The 9,242-nt window shown below is 46.7% G+C and overlaps 1 protein-coding gene and 1 pseudogene across 1 annotated transcript in view; one reads left to right on the top strand and one right to left on the bottom strand.

Moving 5' to 3' along the window:
* Positions 1-9,242, bottom strand: part of Chn2 (chimerin 2) — a 279,816-nt gene that overhangs the window by 152,475 nt on the left and 118,099 nt on the right. The gene's annotated exons all lie outside the window — the stretch shown is intronic.
* LOC106144153 lies at positions 4,963-5,715 on the top strand (annotated as a pseudogene).

Genomic DNA, 9,242 nt, shown 5'->3' with positions numbered 1-9,242 from the left:
CCATCCATCCATCTATCCATCCATCCGTTCACTCAACAAGTACCACCTCTTTGCTAAATCCAGCCTCTGGCCACATGTGCATGTGTAGGACATAACAAGACCGGACTTACAGTGCTGGAGCAATGGAGAAGAGAAAGAATTCTTTTAGCCAGTTATTCCTTGGTATTTGTTTCGTTTTGTTGTTGTTTCTTTGGTGGTAGTTGGTTTTTATTTATTTATTTATTTATTTTTTGATTTTTGTTTGTTTGGTTGGGTGGGTGGGTGGTGGTTTGGTTTCTTGTTTATCTTCTCCTGAGGAAGTTAACTCCTGATCATGATACACTAAATTCTCATAAAAGCAGTTTCTAAGTCACAGCACTAGTACTGTTGTTACTGTCAGAAAAAGGGAGACTGTTACCCATATTAGATTCAGAGTCAAATGGTCCTGAGGATAAAGATAGAAAAGAAGATAATCAGTCTTCCACCAAAAGCAGAATGTTTTTAGGTACCTGGCATATTTCAGATTCTGGTATAGACTCCTACATGAACTATCTTAAACATTTATAGTTTTCCTGATAACTATCTCCATCTACTCATTTATCCACACCCACCTGTCCACTCAAAGATGGATCCACAAATGAGGCAGACCAATCAACCCTTTAGCTGGCCCCTTAGTCTAGATCACGGGAATCCAGGGATGGCTGTACAGGTGCTTCCCGTTGGGGAACACTTTTATCTCTGGGGAAGGCACAAAATGAACTTCAGAGCGATTCAGCCACTTGGGTAGTGGGACGAGGAATTCAAAGGAGATCTGTTTTGCTCTTGAGTCTATCGATTTCCCCCATGGCCTCTGCCTTCCAGAAGACCCGGAGATACAGAAGCTAGTGTGAAGTGGGCGGGTCCTTCTGGTCTGCTGCAAACACACAGTGTGGCTCGACTGTTGTAGAAAATAGCACAAAAGTAGAAAAACTCAAGACATAATTCAATTTTCTGCCATCTTTTAGAACAAGTGAAATGGTACTGAAGTGGCCTCTTTGCCTCCCAATCTTCCTTTGTCTCTCCTTCTTTCCCTCTCATCTTTGCTCCCTGTGTCCCCCCAGTTCCTCCTCAAGGACCTTCTATGTCCACATCAGGTACCAAATACCCTAAATGGCTCTTTCCGGGGCCTCATCATCAACACCCCCCCCACACACACAGCTGCTGTTTGGCCCAGCATGTCGGTTCACCGCTGGACTGACAGCAGAGGACTGGGTGACTTAGCACAGTCATTCCTCACAATGGACCACTCACATAAATTGGTATAGATAATATAATTGCAGCAACTCATACTAGGAAGGGGCACACACTCAGCAGCCACTCACTCACGGTGAGCCAAGCATGCCAGATCACAGTTCATCTCCAAGGCTGAAAATGGAAGTGAGGAACTTGCCAGCCTGAGAAGAACTGGGTCTTCCTACACATACGAATCCTAGTTGGGGTCCCTGAGTTCTTGTTCCTAAATCCACTGGATACTAGGAGACAGCTGTAGGTGTCCTGGGCCTACTCCTCACACAGTGTGCTGAAGGATGCCTACACTCCCCCAGCCCCGCCAAGATGGGCTTTGGTTTCTTTATCTGACTTGATAGACCAGGTGGCAAGGCATACGTCCCACTCGGTTCTTAGTTCTTTCTTTTTCCTTTTTTATTAAATTCTACCATGGTGGTCAGTCTGGGTAACTTCCCTGGAGATGTATCGCCCAAAGTTTACAATATGCGAAACAATTCTCCCAAGAAATTCCCAACAGCTAAGACTATATTTGCCTACAGAGAATATGTGGGTGGCTGAGGTCAGGGGAGGTTGGGAGACTTAATTTTTAATGATATGCCCTTTAATTTCATTTGAATTAAAAGGGAAGGAAAAACAAAAAATGAAAGAACAAAAAACTGGGAAGGAAGGAGGGAGAGAGGAGGAAACTTTTACAAAGGTCGTTTACAATTATGCCTTGTTCCTGCAATCCCAACTATATTACATATTTATTAGTTTCTGTTGAATATATTTATTAAGAGGCCCCTGCAGGGAAGTAAAGCTATCATCAGTTAATTTCAGGTATATTGGATATTTAATAGAATATAATTGGCTCAGAACAAAGGAACTGTGTAATCTAACAGTAAGCTCTCTCTCTCTCTGTCTCTCGTGTGTGTGTGTGTGTGTGTGTGTGTGTGTGTGTGTGTACATGCATGCTTGCATGTACACTTGGGACGAACCCAGGACCTTATATATAACTAGACAGGCACTCTACCACTGAATTCCAACTCCAACCTAAGAAAGTCTTGTAGAAAATAAAATTAAAGACAATATCATCTTTCCAAAATGATCTAAGAGGTTGGGCAGGTTCAATGCAGCTCGAGACACTGCATTCTTATTGACAGCCTGTCATTGCACAGTGACATGAGTTTTCCACGTGCAGTGCCTTGCTTATAGCACAGCAAGCTTGTGTATGGGTCTGTCTCTCAATCACCCCGTGTAGGCAAGTGAACTGGAGAATGGAGGGTGCATGAGGTAAGCACGGAGTCGAGTACTAACACCAAACTCTTTCTGAGTCCGACAACCATGACTTGACTCTTAGAAAATCTTGCCACTCATACTGGATCATAATGGATCATGCCACATCCATTCCACAGAAGCTCTCCTGAGTACTGAGTTGGGCAGCACTGCACCAGTCCTTAGCATAGAACCCAAGGCCCAGAGGGCACCATACCTTGCCCAAAGTTGGTTAGCTCATTTGTATCCATCCAAATAGTTAAGAGTCAATCCTATGTCACCCAATGGCCATCTTGGAAAGGCTGACCTATTATTACAGTCTATCTGAGAATTAAGTTCATTTTCTTCACAGTATTAAGCCTGTTAATGAATTTCCCTACACGTCTTTAAGTAGCTGTGCATCTGTACCAACTGAGACCGTTGGTCTTGTTGACAGGCTGGCAGCATTGAGAGCTATCTATCTAGGATTGGTAAAGCAACACACCTGTGTGTCTTGTGGGGGGTGGGGTGCATTTCCAGAGGACTGACAGGCAAGACAGTGAGGGGAGGGTTGAGGGACCCAACCCGAATGCAAGTGCCACCACCCAACAGGCTGATAGGCGGATGGAAGGGACTTGGAGGAAGGCAGCATCCACACAAGTGCAAGCCTTCTTTCCTTCTGCGGTCACTGCTAGCATCAGCTTTCAGCCTCTTCAGCCTTTAGCGGGGATCTTCCAGGCCTGAAGCTCTGGACTAAGACTGTGAGCTGTTCAGCTTCTTGATCTGAAAAAGCTACCATATTCTCTGCCTTCCTGAGACACAAACAACCATTGTTGGACCACTTAGTCCCACATGAGGGAGGATAATGTGTGTCTCTGTGTGTGTGAGCACGCATGTGCACACACACATGTGTGCATATGTGTATTCTATTGATTTTGTTTTTCTGGAAAATTCTGCTAAATATGCCAACTAATCTTGATCTTTTACTAGATCAAGACAAACAAAGATAGAGGGACAAAGGGGCCTAGTGGGTTGTCAAGAAGGGGTTGTAGTTTCTGAGACACAAAACATCCTGAGGTTTAAAGCTCAGGTTTAGCCTTGCTTCTCTGTCTGGTTTCTTTATCACTTGCTTTAAAAATAACTTCTTACAAAAGAAACAGTTCTAAGACAACAAACACACAGAAAAGCAACACCTCAGATGCCTGGCCAGCCATACCACAGAGAAAAAAAAAGCCAGCAGGCACAGGAAGTGTTCTGAGCATCACAGACCTGCAAGAGGCCAGGCCATGTTGGACTCTGAGAATACATTTGTCAGCCAATGTGATGTGAAATGCTTGAAGAAATGCACGCAGGGAGGAAGGAAGCCTTTCTGCAGGTCCTGGCAGAGTGGGTAACAGCTTCAGCCTGTCTGTAATTAGAGGGCTAGGAAGGCAGACAACAAGTGGCTCTATAGATTCCTGAGAGAGAAAGTATTTGAACTGCAAAGCAGACAGGAAGCATGGACTCCTCCCTGCCCCTTGCTGTTATCTTGGTATTGGATGTCTTTGCAGGGTTTGGGACAGCAGTACCACATGCGGTGGCAGCCATATCTTCTTGCTGTTTGCACAGTGGGACATTTGTCTTCCTAATTGCTGCATGTGAAAGTTCTACATGCTTCTACTACTAGCTGAAACCAAATATCGAAATAAACCTTCCCTGTCTAGGCAGCTCTTGTCTGAGGTCATTTAGACTGGTAGCTTCTTCCACACCTAGTGTCCTTGGCCGAAGAAGTGATGACAGATTTGCACACTGCACTTTGACAAATGAGCTGTGGTCACTTCCAGTGATCCACCACCTAAGAGATGGTTACCCATCATCCTGCTCCTAGACCCAGCGTGGGCACTGGGTATGCATAGATGGCATGTGTGTCTTTCCTTCAAGCAGCTCTCCTTTGAGAGGGAAGAGGGAGACTGGAACAGAATGTGTGTTCTCAATGCTGAGGATGTCAGAGGGCAAGGGCCAAGCAGCAAGGCCCTTGCAGGACTGGGTAGCAATGGAATGAGGACGACAACAGGACGCAGCAGTGCAGCTGGACGGTGAAGGCTGAGGAGGAGTTCTAGGCTGTATGCTGGGGTTGGGAGCAGAGACTGAGGTAAAAGAGTACATTGTTGTTTTCCCTTCTGAGTAGCCTGGGAAGGAAGGAGGCTCCATGTTTGATGTGGGAATCTCCTCTGTATGCTGTGATTACTATTAATGAATAAAGAAACTGCTTTGGACCTATAGCAGGGCAGAACTTAACGAGGTGGAGAAAACTAAACTAAATGCTGGGAGAAAGAAGGGTGGAGTCAGGGAGAAACCATAGAGCCACTGCCAATGATAGATGCCAAGCCTTGCTGGTAAGCCACAACCACATGGTGCTGCACAGATCAGTGGAAATAGGTTAAACTGAGATGTAAAAACTAGCCAATAAGAAGTTAGAGCTACTCTCTCCTCCAGCCCGGCAAGATGCCCAAGGGAAAACAGGAGGCGAAGAAGGTGGTGAATCCTTTGTTTGAGAAGAGGCCTAAGAACTTCAGCATTGGGCAGGACATCCAGCCCAAGAGAGATCTCATGCGCTTCGTCAAATGGCCCCGCTACATTAGGCTGCAGCGGCAGAGGGCCATCCTCTATAAGCGGCTCAGAGTTCCTCCTGCCATTAACCAGTTCACCCAGGCCCTAGACCGGCAAACAGCTACCCAGTTGCTTAAACTTGCCCACAAGTACAGACCAGAGCCCAAGCAGGAAAAGAAGCAGAGGCTGCTGGCCCGTGCTGAGAAGAAAGCTGCCGGCAAAGGGGATGTCCCGACTAAGAGACCACCTGTCCTTCGAGCGGGCGTCAATACAGTCACCACTTTGATAGAGAACAAGAAGGCTCAGCTGGTGGTGATTGCCCACAACATAGATCCCATTGAGCTGGTGGTCTTTCTGCCTGCCCTGTGTCGGAAGAAGGGGGTCCCCTACTGCATCATCAAGGGAAAGGCCAGGCTGGGGCGGCTGGTCCATAGGAAGACGTGCACCACTGTTGCCTTCACACAGGTTAACTCGGAAGACAAGGGTGCTCTGGCCAAGCTGGTGGAAGCTATTAGGACCAATTACAACGACAGATATGATGAGATCTGCTGCCACTGGGGAGGCAACATCCTGGGTCCTAAATCTGTGGCTCGAATTGCCAAGCTGGAAAAGGCAAAGGCCAAAGAACTCACCACTAAACTGGGTTAAATGTACTGCTGAGTTTTCTGTACATAAACATAATTACAAAACTTTCACACAAAAAAAGAAGTTAGAGCTAATAGGCCAAGCAGTGATTTAAATAATGGGGTCTGGGCAGCTGGGAAATGAACAAGCGGCCTCCTTACAACAAGTGTTTTTGATAAAAGAATAACTTTACCCCCTAAGACTAGACAACCATTCCTGCTAAGAGTCTATGTCTTGATGAGAACGGGTTTTCCTTAACTGTACCCAAAAGCAAACAGAGTCAGCAGTCTTGCGAGAGGACTGTATATGCCTGCTGAAGAGTGAGGACAGGGTCACTAAGGAGGTTACAGGGGGACTGTGGCCTCTGCAGGCAGGCAGGGTGCTGACTTGCTCACAGCTGAAGCCCCAGGCAGACTACTACCCGAGAGTATCCTCTGGCATTCAGGAGAGAATGACAGTTTGAGTTGCAATGGAAGTCAGCCTAGAGGACCTGCTGGCATATCCCAACCCTCAATTCCCCTGCCTAGCTCAGCTGTCGTTAGCACCACCGAAAGCAGAGACAGATGCTAAATACACAACAGATGCTCATCAGCATGTGTGTGTTTGCTCATCACACCGAATGGTCCCTATCGAAGTCAGAGGATGATGAAACATAGTCGGATGTCCTTAAGGATGCTTGCTCCATTAGACCAGCTGTGGAAGTCTTCTCCATCCACAGGCCTCTCAAAGTCCTTCTCTGGAACCCACAGGTCTAAAATCAGTGTCTTACAAGGCTAGGTGGGGTCTGAATTTCAAACTTTAACAAGTGAAAAAGGAAAACATGATGCCATGAGCTACCGTAACCAGGTCAAGGTCTGCTCAATGGCATGGGGCAGATTCTCTATCTTCATGTCTAAGCTTGCTGAGGAAGCTTCCCGTGCTGGTTCTGCTTAGCAGGAAGCACGCCTTCCCTTCTGGGTCCCAACAGACCAGTTATGCCCATTAGGAGTAAGAGCAAGGTCAAGAGAGCTGGTGTGGGTCTCTGACATGCAACCTTTGTGTCTTCTGGAACAGGCTGCTTTAGAAGCAATCGATTCTGATGGAATAGGCTTTGCTCTTCGGTCTCAGTGACAGAAAATGCAAGAGTGACTTCACATTGTTCCATTCATGTGAAGGCCACTTCACTAAACAGATGGTTCTGGAAAGAAGATGCACTCAGTTCTTGACTACCCCTGAGATATTTACTATAGAATTTTACACACCTTTCTAAATGCATTTTGTGTTGCTAACACAGTTCACAGGTTATTAAATTCACATTATTCTCCATGTGGCCATTGCTTTAGAGAACTTGTTTGTGGCATTCATTGGCTCATTTCAGATGCCAACGATACCTGAAAGCCACACACAGACAGTACATGTGGCTACATCCAACAATAGCCTCCTGTCCAAATGGGACACGTATGTCTACATTAACTTTTCCACTCTGCTCTAGGCTTTTGACCCCACTCCATACTTAGGGACTCCGACACAACAGGTATAGACTCTGATAGATATTTTCCTGAACCATTTTTCTCTAAACAGGACCGCAAGAGGAATGTTTCCAATACTCACCATTACAGCTTGGTGATTACCACGACCCATCTGACACAAATGTCCACACTCATCTTACATGGTGAAATGGTTGCTATGAAACTGAACTCATTTACTACTTGGCTTTCAGATGTGTTTTAATTCATTCTCTACAACAAGGTGGTCAAATCAATACTGAGAACGAAAGACCAGGTCATCTTCAAAATGCTTAGCGGATTGGAGAGTTGGCTAAGTGGATAAAGACATTTGCTGAACAAGCGTAAGGATTGGAGATCTGATCCCCAGCACCTCATAAATTTTGGGAAGGCTCAGTGGGCCACACATAATTTTGGCACTTGGAAGCGGGAGGTTGGGAATCACAATAGCAAGCTGGCGAGATGGACCAACTCTATCACTGTGCTCTGGGTTCACCTGAGAGCCCTTGCCTCAATGTATAGTGTAGAGAGCAATGGAGGAAGATTCCTGACACCAGTCTTAGCTGTTCACAGGCACGTGAACACACATGCAAACACACTCGCACACACACCACATACACACGTGCATGGGCAAAACTTTTCCACAGACAGTCACACTCCACAGCACAAGGCCTTTGTCCCTGCTATTATTTTGTTCACACCCATCTACCCCACCCCAACTCCTCAGAGGACGATGTAGGTTGGCTTGAGGGTGGGTTAGGGCTGGGGTTGGGCATCAGCTGGAAACTCAACAAGAAGTTTAAGGCCAGGGAAGAAATTATTCAGAGACACGTTAGCAATATGGGGCATGCTGAAGAGACAAGGTGACAGCAGCGAATCTGGCCACTGGCCTTCACCTCTGCGGCTGACATCACGCTCCAGCTCGCTCCCAACTTTTATTTGTGAGGCAATACAAATGGGACAGGCTGTCTTAAAGACTTAACTTTATGTGGGGTTCTTTTGCTGGCTGTTTCTCTCGAGGACTATATCTTTTCTTCCCTCCTGATCTGTTCTGCAAGATCTATTCCTGTTTACTGGGCCATTCCTCCAACCAGCCATCACCGAGAAACCTTCCGTGGCAGCCTAGGTCTGAAGCTAGGGAGGCCAAACCAGGCGGGTGAAGCCTGAGGTCGCAGTGTTTCTGGTGTGTGGTATGCAGTGTGGAACAGCCGAGAAGAAAGTGGGGCTCACACCGGATATAACTTTGGGACTTAGTCCCCACACTGCTCTGCAGACCCCAGCCAAGCCTATGTAATAGAACCCGTTGCCACATCCTCCTCTTTCAGTTCCTCTGACCCTGACCTCCTGCCTTTCATGAAGGTTCCCAGCATCAGGGGGAAAAGCAAGTACCCCCTCAAATATAAGCTGGGGGTAGGGGGATCACTTGTTATGGTGTGGGGATGGTTTGGCTTGATCCCCTATGTGGCTCGAGTGTTGGCAGATAGGAAGTATTGAGCCTTGTTAGCCAAGCCTGGTGAACGAGTCAACTGTTTCCAGAGAGGCCATAAGGGCCCTGGGGAGTGGTTGTTACCAAGGGAAACTTCTGTTTCTGCCTGTTCTACACAAAACTGCTGCCCTGCCACATAATGCCCAGCAGATACCAGAGACATACACTTGAACTTTTTACCCTCCAGAATTGTGAGCCAAATAACTCTCTTTTCCTCCCAAGTCACCCAGGCTCACACATTCTGTTACAACAGGACAGAAAGTACTTTCTAGCCTACTGCAGCTCATGTTAACTTAAACAGAACAACAATGACATCAACAATATCCCAGAAGCACGGCTTGCCTAGCATCCCATCTACCCAGCTCCCAGAGCAGGCACATCTTCAGACAGGCCCCACTGTTCAGTCTGGGCATTCTCTGCAGTTTGGGTCAGCAGCGAGAAGCTCTATGTACTGAGTGCTGACTGATGTAGGCCAACCAAGTACTTCATAGTGATCTTCCACTTCATCTTCCCAGGGATCCCAAGGAAAGGCCTGGTCTAATAATGCTCATTAACAGAACCATGTGGCAAAGCTTTGAAGA

Source organism: Microtus ochrogaster, linkage group LG3, assembly GCF_000317375.1.
Source record: "Microtus ochrogaster isolate Prairie Vole_2 linkage group LG3, MicOch1.0, whole genome shotgun sequence".
NCBI lineage: Eukaryota > Metazoa > Chordata > Mammalia > Rodentia > Cricetidae > Microtus > Microtus ochrogaster.
The sequence above is the reverse complement of the archived record's forward strand: the minus strand, read 5'-3'. Positions and strand labels throughout refer to the sequence as shown.